The following is an 11,522-nucleotide window of genomic DNA, read 5'->3' on the forward strand; positions in this document are numbered from 1 at the left end:
CTTAAGTCAACACGCCGTGCCGGTGTACTCTTCATCACCGCTGCCTCCAGCCTACACTGCAGTGAGTAGGGCTCACAATACAGATCGAGTTGCGTTTGCAAATGACGCCGTCCAGTAAGCAACAGACATTGCTCAAGTCAATGCCACAGGCCTGTGGGTCCTTCCTCACAGCTACCTCCTGCCTCCACTGTGGTGAGTAGGGCTTACAATTCAGATTGAGTCGTGATTGCATCATGACGCAGTCCAGTAGGCACAAGACATTGTTACCAGTACGGCTTGCCCAGACGACGCATCATCAGCACAGTAGATCCCACACATGCAACTGTGTCCTGAGTCCTGAATGGCAGTGACCCCAAGTCCGTGGCACTGACCACAGCATTAGGCTTCCTTCGATCACTGAGGCATATTATCACTTGAAAATCGAATAGAGGCAGAACTCAATAGACAAAAGACATTGCTCTGAGTGCGCCCCACCCGGACCACGCATCATCGCAGGGTACGTACACGCTTTGCGCCAAAGGTACTACTAACTCACTGCACCATAAGTCATCGCCACGTGGCCGTATTGAAGCAGAATTCAATAGACAAAAGACATTGCTCTGAATGCGCCCCTCCTGGACCACGCATCATCACAGGGTATATACACGCTATGCGCCAAAGGTACTACTAACTTTGTGCACCATAAGTCATCGCAAGGAAGAGTGAACAGTTTTATGTCAGCAATGAGGCATCTTATCACTTGAAAATCACCCAAAAATACTTATAATATAAAAAGGAAAGAACAATCAAAGTACATTAATGATTGCAATGCGGTGATTTAGAAGATGTGTAATGCAAATATGGACATACAATATATTGCAGATAACTGAATTGCTGTTTCTCTCTATGTCACGTCATATATTACCAAGTCTGAGAATACAGAATTGTAAGAAATGTGGGAAAAAATGTCACAGGAGAAGACACTTAGCAAAAAATTGTACAGCTTCAGCTTAAAGATGCTTTCACATTGAGAAATAAGATCCTACGAATGTTCGCGTCGATAGACATCTGCAAGTTTATATTCAAAGTCAAGAGGAATCATCTGGATGAGTCTAGGTCTTGCTGCAGCACGAAATGGAGTTTCAATATAAATGATATAAAACAACTTTGTGATGATATAGACTTACGTTTCTTTGGTAGTCAAGAGAAGTGTACAGAAAATACAAGTTTGATAAGTGTAGGAAAATGTACAGGAGTTGCGGGTGAAAATTCCTACTAAGTATAACGTCCCTCAAATCTAAACAATATCCTTTTAGAATCCTTACTTTAAGAACTTGTTTTATATCACGTGGTGCCACTGAACCTGAACTACGCAAGCCGGTGGAGCCATCAACCTATGCATGTTGCTGTGGGCCCTTGATCACCGCTACCTCTGGTCTACACTGCGTTCAGCAGGGCACACAATTCAGATACAGTCCCGATTAGAGATGAAGCAGTCCAGTAGGCAAGAGACATTGCTCCCAGTGCGGCCCATCCACATAAAGCATCATCACAGGCTCACACAGTCTCAATGCTTCTGGTGCCATTAACTGTGCACTAAGCATGGGCCAAAAATCTGTTACGCTCGTGAAATTTGCGGATTTTCGGCAATTTCGCGATCCGCGAATCTCGCGAAATTGCCAAAAATCTGCACATTCGTGAGTGGGCGGATTTTTTTTTTTATGCCCAACTCACTCAAGGGACCCCTGCGCCCTTCGGTGCGATAGCATAGTAACACACACATGGTCACTGGAGACAACTCTTCTGGCACTTTACGCAGCTGTAATGTAGGAAAAGCACTATACATTTACCCAACGAGGTAGCACTTACTGATTAGCCACTGTAGACAGTGAGAAACAGTCTTTTTGGGCAAATCCGTGAGTTTGCAAATTTTTTCGCAAACTCGCTGATTTTTTTTGCCGATTTCGCTGGAAATTACCTCAACTCAAAGCCACGTGGCTGACCGCTACCTCTGCCCTACACTGCAGTCCACAGGGCTCACAATTAAAATGAAGTCTTGATTCTTGAATTACAGAGTCCAGTAGGCAAGTAAATATCACAGGCCTACAACCTACATAATATCCTTTTAGTATCCTTGTTCAAGAACTTTTTTTATATCAGTTATAGCTTTAGTACAATCACCAAATTCATCTTCAAGTGCAAACGAACAGTCAACACAAGTCTACACTGCGGGCAGCAGAGTTCGCAATTCGAATTTTGGACAGTGCTGCCACTAACCCTCTTCAAAACAAGCCAATCACACATGTGTTACAGTATCCTGAGTCCTGAATGGCAGTGACCCCAAGTCCGTGGCAGCGACCACAGCACCAGACTCCCTCCGATCAGTGAGGCATATTTCCATATGCTAGACTGGCGACACATGATGCCGCTAACCCTAAACAACACAAGCCGATCACACATGTGTAACTGTGTCCTGAGTCCTGAATGGCAGTGACCCCAAGTCCATGGCAGCGGCCACATCACTAGACTCCCTTCGATCAGTGAGGCATATTTTCACATGCAAGTCCGGCGACACGTGATGCCACTAACCCTGTACAACACAAGCCGATCCTACATGTGTTACTGTGTCCTTAGTCCTGAATAGCAGTGACCTCAAGTCCGTGGCAGCGACCACAGCACCAGATTCCCTTCAGTTTTTTTTGTTGTTGTAAAATGTTTTATATGTAAATCTATACATGAGTAAGATACTTGTTTGTCCTACCGCACAGGGACACGATGGTGTTAAATTTTGGGGCAGTTATCGCGGGAAAAATGGTGATATCTGCACTTTGCACCAGCTTCTGAATAGTGTGTTAGATTTATCTCAACTTTAGTTGCATTAAAGTGCTGATAATGAGAGCAGAGTAGACGTTCCTGTGAAAAAAGACACAACGTGCACCTTTACGATTTATTCTAAATACAAAAATCCTATATTTGATTTACAGTGGTAGTGGGTGCATTTACAGTGTACACACATAATCAATGAAGATTAGTCTCGTTAGCACAAGAGATTTTACACCTGCTTTCTGCTGGTGTTAAGCAGGACGACTACCTCTGACATGAAAGGAAACACAGCCAAGAGCCACACCGGAACACCCACAGGTGCCATAGAGTCAATGAGCATGATACACAGATACCCATGAGGGCCACAACACTTATCACAACAACCCCAGGACTGCAAACGTCCCCCGAACCCGCATATGAGCAAGTGTGTCCATGTGGTCATTGTGTTAGCACAATGGGCACTGGCACTGCAACATCGCAGTGTGCTGTCTTCAGCAGACGTTACCATGTCACCTCAGTGTTGGCAGTGAGCCTGGACATGTAGCTACACACAGGTCAGCGCACGGGTGTGCCTATCCAGCAAGGGAAACGAGGTATCGCGGATATGTCCATATGCAGGAAGTACGGTAAGTGTGTCTCTGTGTTCTGGTGTAGCCGCCACAAGGGCCGCAGCAGTCGATGTTGTAAAGTGGCATGCACCACCTCCAAACGGCAGGGTCACGGTGTGGTTGGAATGCCGCAGAACATGAGCGTATAAATAGGCATTACAATGGTGTGCCGTAGCAGTGCACGGGATACAACTGCGTACCGCACAAAAGTGTTATGGCTCGTGGGAGGGAGAAGCAGCTGTTTGGCAACGTAACACACAGTAAACCCACCCATGTGCCACATTCTGGGCATCTCATCCATGATGATCAGGGTCGCAGACATCCCACAACACCCACAACCGACCTTTGTACACATCCTGTATAAATGCAGCTAGAGAAGTTTCTGTAAGGATGAAAGGTTCTTTGTCTGAGCTATCCTGCGAGCATTTGTGTCCTGTGTTTGATTGTGCGAATGTTTGTGTTTGGACAATATCGTGTTGGATGTTGGTGTACTCTGCTTCCTATGTGTGTGTGCTGCATTGTGTATGAGATGTCCCTTCATGTGAGGTTTTGTTCACCCTTCTCCCTTTCAGGCAGTGTGGTTTACACTTCTATGCTTGTTCAGTGGTGTGATGTTGGCGGGTTATATGACTTGTGCTCCTTGTTGGTGTGTTTCATTTTGGCCATGGTTTGTCTGTAGTTGTGCTGTACTTAATTGTGGCATGTGGGCAGTTGAACACTCCAGCCTGGAATTCAGTTTCCTTCTTGCCTCTGGTACCCTCTGAATTCATGTTGAGCCTTCTTACCTGAACAGATGGTAAGGTAGCTCAAGGGTTGAGCTCCTGCTCTTAAGAAATGTGCGTAAAGTGCAGGTTATATGCACTAACCTGGATGGTCTAATTAACTTTTCAGCTTTCTGAGGCTAATTAAACAAGTACAGTTTGGTTGGGGGCAAGAATATTGATTTAACGGTGGGCTACATTTATGTCCTCAGCGGACTAATAGTCCATGTCATTTATTGACACAGAAAACAGAAAGGAGGCCATATCCACTTTTCATTTATTTGAGGGGGTGCCTGGATTAGAAGGGATTGAGGAGAGGAGGGCATAACACAGATGATGAAAGTGATTGTTAAACAAAAGACACCTGTCTGTTCGGGGGACTCTGGGGTCTGAGGTGCAGGAAATTCATGCTGACTCCATGACTGCTGGGTTCCGTGGTATAGGGACACTGTACAAAGCCAAAGTGTCCTTGTGTTACTTCTTCCTCATGGCATTAAGACATTGCGCTTGTGTTTTTTTCTGTAACATCAAGGTCTTGTTCAGGAGGGGCCCAGCCCTGAGATGATTTCAAAATAAAAAGAAGGAGCACCAAGAAATCAACAGTACACACTCGGCACACAGAACCGTTACCCTATTAAAATTATTACTTTAAGCTATTATCTTGCCTTTAAAATTACCCCTAGCTGCAAAAACACGAGGACCTGATGAGGAAAGGTAAATTTCAATACATGTTCATTTCAAATGCACTCCAGACACAGCCTTTGTGTAATGATGCCCTTACAGCAGGTCTGTCTCCAGCCTGGAACACCCACAACAGAGCCACAAAGAGATGTGAGGGCCCAGAACTGAACTGTAATTAAGGAAGAAAAATGCTTTGTTGTACCTAAAGGGTCCCCTTCAACCTGCAGCTCCACCCCCACTTACCGACCCAAACAGCTACTCATACACCCACTAACAGACCCATACAACCACTTTCACGCTCACTCACAGACTCACATAACCACTTTTACACCCAGTAACTGACCTATATAGCCACTCCACACCCACGCCCAAAGCTTACAACTTACAGTTAGAAAATAAAATTAAAAAAATAGAAATTTACTGAAAAACAAAGGATACAGGACGATTAAAATTATGAAATGCAATTAAAAAAATAGACAAAAGTTACAGGGACATTATATTTAGGCTCAGATTTCACTCTTACAAAACCAGTGAATTTCAGCAATTAACTACAACATATTCCCCTGCAATGCACTGTTTATGGCCTCACATATTACATCACTCATGACATGGTCAGTGACATCTCAAATTATATCACTGATGATATCACAGATGACACCATCCACAGAACAACTCACAGACCCACTCACACCTCCATAGAACCTCTCATACACCCACTCCTGCTTACCCACAACCACTCACATACCCATTCACAGACCGATGTAAGTATTCACACACCCACTCACTGATCCATAGAGCTACTCACACTTACACTCACTCATAAAACCACTTACACAATTACTAACAATCACTTACTCACCCATACAGCCACTCATTCACCCACCCACTCACCAATGCCGCGACTTACACATCCAGTCATACAGACATATTGGTACTTACACGTCCACTCATTCACCCATATAGCCACTGACTCTGAGTCAGTCACCTATACAGCCATTCACTCACCCATACAGTTACTCACACATAAACCCACATGCTCATAAATATACCAACACATGAACTCAACATGATGCAGTCCCTGATACAAGTACAAACTCACACATACAGTCACTCACATGCCAGTTCACTTACCCATACGTGACTTATGCACCCACTCACTCACCCATATAGCCACTCGCACACCCATCACTCACCTATACAGCCTCTCACATACCTACTCACTCACCCATTTATCACTGACACACCCACTCACTCACCCATACAGCCACTCACACATGGACTCAAGCACCAAACAGCCACTACTCACCCATACAACCACTCAGACACCTACTCACACATAGATGCACACAGTCACACACCCACTCACATAATATGTGTTAACAAATAGAATCACTCATTAGTAGTACACAAAGTATACTAAAACTTTTGTAGTATCTTATAATATATCTTTAATACTCACTGGCTGATGTCATCAGTGATGTCAACAGTGATGTCATTTGAGATGTCATCAGTGATGTTAATGTCCATGTCACTGTTGATGTAATATGTGAGTTCATAAGTAGTGCATTGTGGGGTTGTAAGTTATAGGTAACTCAGATAACTATAACTGCTGAATTTCAGTTTTTGTAAGCGTGAAATCTGGGCCTAACTATAACGTCCCTGTAACTTTCGTGTATATATATATATATATATATATATATATATATATATATATATATATATATATTCATATATATTCACAAAGCTCCAAAGTTGCCCGCAGGCAAGGCAGCACACTCCAGCAGCTTGTCACGAGCATATTCCTAGCAGCAATGGTAAGGGGAAAAGCTACACTCTGTCCTTCTGTGATTACAGTCCTCGTGTCGCATAATGAAGCCTGACACGTTTCTGGGCTAATGCCCTCATCAGAGGCTCGACAGGAGATTCGTGGAGTGGACACGCTCACCTTATGTTTTTAACCGCCCTCAAATGAGCTGCTTTCAGGTGAATAACCGCGAAGGCTTATGGGCCATGCAGTGCGTGTCTACCATGATAATTTAACTGTATTAGGTGTCCTGGATGGACTCCGAGGGGCGGGTGAGCCATCAATCCCCTGCTGCTGGTCCGCTTGGGTCTCGGGAGTCTCCGAGACTCGTGGCCCCCTACGACAGGGGGTGGTGGACGCCTTCACGGCCGGGCCGCCGTTTACATTTTGAAAGCTCCAAAGTTGCCCGCAGGCAAGGCAGCACACTCCAGCAGCTTGTCATGAGCATATTCCTCGCAGCAATTGTAAGGGTAAAAGCTACACTCCGTCCTTCTGTGATTACAGTCCTCGTGTCGCATAATGAAGCCTGACGCGTTTCTGGGCTAATGCCCTCATCAGAGGCTCGACAGGAGATGCCCCTAGAGTTGACAATCACGTCACCCCAGTCCTTTTGTATGCGGATGACAAAGTCCTGTCATGCAGAACAGCAACTGGGCTCCAACACCTAATAGAACATTTTACTCTCTTTATGAATGAAAAGGATTTCAAACTTAACTTTAAAAAAACCTTTACAATGAAATGCGGAAAAGGGAGACCAAAAAGTAGAAATCACCATGTTGAAGGTGTGCCAATTGCCAAAACAATATCTTTTTCGTACTTGGGCCATCGGAAGGACATTGGAGAGCACATATTGAGCTCTGTAATTGAAAGTTATACGATCAATTGAAGCCATCTTCAGATTCTCCCAAAAACATGGGTAACATTGTCCTGTACATGATCCTGTATAAGAGTAAGTGCCTTACAGGAACTTGCTACGGTGCAGCACTTTGAGGATAGCTATTCATACAGTATTAGAGACCCAGGAAAATATATTTTTAAGAAGGCTTTTAGCTGTTCCCAATTCAACCCCTGCATATGTAGTCCATAATGAACTGTCAGACTCCTATATTAGTGCCTATATTAGTACAACAGCTCTTATTGTTTGGTATGGGATCTGGAGCAAGGATGGTACTAAATTTACCCAGGAAATCATAATTGACTGCCTTGCCCTTGATTATTGTTAAAAGATCCCTTGGTTGCAGTATAGCCATGAACTTTGAAATGAGTGTGAGGTGAATGTTGATTTTAAAGACCCGATGAACATACAACACTGCAGTAAAAGGGAACTATAATTGGGACTTGCAGGAACAAGGAAAACCCCAAGAGATAGAGCAGCAGGTGATCAAGTCATATTGTGAAGGACCTTTTGATTTGGGCACACAACAATACTTACTTACTGAGGGTAACAAACTTACATGACAGGTTTTATCTTACAAGGTTGCATTTGGGTACTCTTCATTATCTGATTGCATTTCCCACCATGGGCAAATAGAACTGAAAGCTTCCGAATTGTCCTTGCGATGGAAAGTCACTGCAGTCGACATTTCACTTTATCATCTTTTGTAATTTCTATAGAGATATTAGAAAGAGTGTTTTACAATCTTTATTTATTGGCAGTAAATTGTATTTTTATAAACCTGCTTTTAATTGCATCCGTAGTCTAGAAAATGAAAAAGTTTGCAATTCAGTAGTTGTCTTTATACAAATGGTGATCAAAAGCAGAAAAGGTAATTCACACCTGAGGCCCTAATGTATGAAATAATATAGGTTTTAGTAGAGACCGATGCACTCTGTAATAAATTATCTACAGGCTAATCACATATATTTTAAAACACTAGTTATATACTAATATTTGCAAATCATATCAGTAATTCTCACTGATCTTCTTCAAGACTCCTATAAGATATTGGACTGTAATTTATCATGAGTATTGTATAATGAAATATTATGCATATCAAATTATGATTTATGAATTGCTTTTTAAGATAACCTTCTTTTATGTATATTGTATATGTGTATGTATATGTGTAATGGAATTGACTATTTAACTTAATCACATGATAATTGTTTTTAAAATGCTTTTATGGTTGTATTTTTAAAACGAAAAAAGCTGAATTTGATTTGAATTGAGTGCAAGTACGAGAGTCTGTGTGCTTGAGAGACGACAACTGTAATGATTGTTTAGGTGAATGACTGGATGCATGAATGACTATATGGGTGAGTGAGTGTGTGTGAGCGGCTGTATCATGAGTAGGTGGGTATACAAGTTCCTGTATGGGTGAGTGAAAGGGTGCGTGACTGCCTATATGGTTGGCTGAGTGAGTGTGTTAGTACCTGTACGAGGGGCTAGATGTACGTATGAATGACTGCATGGGTGAGTGCGTGTGTGTGTGAGTGTCTATATGAGTGAGTGAAAGGCTGTATCAGTAGCTATATTGGTGAATCAGAGGTGGATGACTGTTTGTATGGATGAATGAGTGAATATGTGTGTTGTATGGTGTGAGAGTGTATATCAGTGTCTGTATGGTTGAGTTGCTGTATATGCTATATGAGCAAGAGGCTGCATGAGTGACTCTATGAGTGAGTGAGTTGGTACATGACTGCATGAGTTAGTGAGTGTGCTAGCAGCTCTATGGGTACATGAGTATCTGTGTGAGTGGATGTATGTATGAGTGAGTGGCTGCATAATGCAATATGCATGAGTGAGAGGGTGCATGAGTGTCTATGGGTGAGTGAGTAGGTGTTTCATGGCTGTATGAGTGAGTAAGTGGGTGTGTTAGTGATTGTGTGAGCGAGTGTCAGGTTGTATGAATGCATGTATGGGTGAGTAAGCGGGTGCATGGGTGACTACATGGGTGAGTGAGAGGGTACATGAGTGGCTACATGGGTATGTGAGTGGGTATGTAAGTGTATGAGTGGGTCTGTGAGTGGGTGCATGATCCTCTGAATGGGTGAGTGACAAGGTGCATGATTGTCTGAGTGGGTTTGTGAGTGGCTTCATGAGTTTTTGAGTAGGTCTTTGAGTGTATATGTGTGTGTGGATATCTCTATGGGTGAGTGAGTGGGTGTGTGTGGTTCTATAGGTGAGTGATATGGTACATGGCTAGCTGTATGGGTGAGTGAGTGGATATTTGAGTATCTATATGGATGACTGAGTAGCTGTGTGACTGGCTGTATGAGTGAGTGAGTGTGTGAGTGGTTGTATGAGTGAGTGAGATGGTGTATGAGTGACTGTATGGGTGAGTGAGTGCATGAGTGGTTGTATGGGTGAGTGAGTGGGTGTGTAAATGGTTGCATGGGTGAGTGAGTGGCTTTGTAAGTGGCTGTATAGGAGTGAGTGTGTATCTGAGTGGCTTTATGAGTGAGCAAAAGGGTGTATGAATGACTGTATGGGTGAGTGGCTGTATGAGTGGTTGTGTGGGTGAGTCTGTGCTTGTGTCAGTGACTGTATAGGTGAATGAGTGCATGTCTTAGTATTTGTATAAGTAAGTGAGTGGGTATCTGAGTATCTGAATGGATGACTGAGTGGGTGAGTGAGTGACTGTATGAGTGAGTGGGAATGTGCATGACTGGCTACATGGGTGGGTGACCTAATGTCTGAGTGTATGTATGGGTGAGTGAGTAGGTGTCTGAGTATCTCTATGGGTGAGTGACTGGGTATGTGAGAAGTTGCTGGGTGAGTGAGAGGGTGCATGGCTAGCTTTATAAGTATGTGAGTGGGTGTGTGAGTATCTGTATAGGTGACTGGGTAGCTGTGTGAGTTTATGTATGAATAAGTGATTGGATGCATGAGTGAATGTATGGGTGAGTGAGTGGTGCATGAGTGGCTATAAGGGTAAGTAAGTGCCTGCAGAGTTAGCTACATCTTCGTGGCCATTTGTTGCGGAGCCGCGGTGCTGGTGTACTTCATCTTGGAGGCTTTTCTACGACCGCTGCTCTGGGCTGTGCTCTGCGGCACCTTCCTGCACCCTTTCCAGCGCTCGCTGGCGCGCGGGGGGCGTCGCTGGCTGGGTGGCTTGCGGGAGGCACGTGCCCCTGTGCTGCTGGCTGCACTCCTTGCGCCGTTCAGTTTCGCCAACGCCACGCTGGAAGCAGCAGGTGAACAGGTTAGACGAAGGTTGCGTGTGCTGCTGCCCTTGGCGGCAGGGGCGCCATTGCTCTATCTGCTTTACTACACAGCCACCTTCCTGGGCGTACGGACTCTTTTAGCGAACACGGCGGCGCTCATATGCTATGCACTTGAATACTTCAACACACTCTGGGTGTGGTCATTAGTGGTTGGCTACGTGTTGGCTGTATCCTTCAAGTGGAATGCAAACACTGAGCGATACCTAAGAGCTATCTCCATCCCTGTCTAGATAATTCAGCTGTTCCATTTGGGACGTACTTACTTTGGCTGCTGGCAGAAACGCCGATCTGGGGGCATTGCTGCATCGCGGGACTGCGACGACCACAGTGCTTTGCGGCTGAGTGACCTGCCGCACCTGTGCTCTCTTCCTGCCTTCTCCCACTGGTGCTTACTAAACGACTCGCGGCCCCCGCTTCACGGGAGCCGCTCGCAGTTGGGACATAGCGCCAGCTGAAACCCTTGCTTCTTCCCCCTCCAGGACGTACTTACTTTGGCTGCTGGGAGAAACGCTGATCTGGGGGCATTGCTGCATCGCGGGACTGCGACGACCACAGTGCTTTGCGGCTGAGTGACCTGCCGCACCTGTGCTCTCTTCCCGCCTCCTCCCACTGGTGCTTACTAAACGACTCGCGGCCCCCGCTTCACGGGAGCCGCACGCAGTTGGGACATAGCGCCAGCTGAAACCCTTGCTTCTTCCC

General features: G+C 44.8%; 1 pseudogene; it reads left to right on the top strand.

Moving 5' to 3' along the window:
* LOC144828048 (transmembrane protein 245 pseudogene) overlaps positions 1-11,278 on the top strand; it is a 31,452-nt pseudogene extending 20,174 nt beyond the window's left edge.
* Positions 11,279-11,522: the final 244 nt, after the last annotated feature.

The sequence above is a fragment of the Lissotriton helveticus genome, chromosome 4_1 (assembly GCF_964261635.1).
Source record: "Lissotriton helveticus chromosome 4_1, aLisHel1.1, whole genome shotgun sequence".
In the NCBI taxonomy this organism is placed as follows: domain Eukaryota; kingdom Metazoa; phylum Chordata; class Amphibia; order Caudata; family Salamandridae; genus Lissotriton; species Lissotriton helveticus.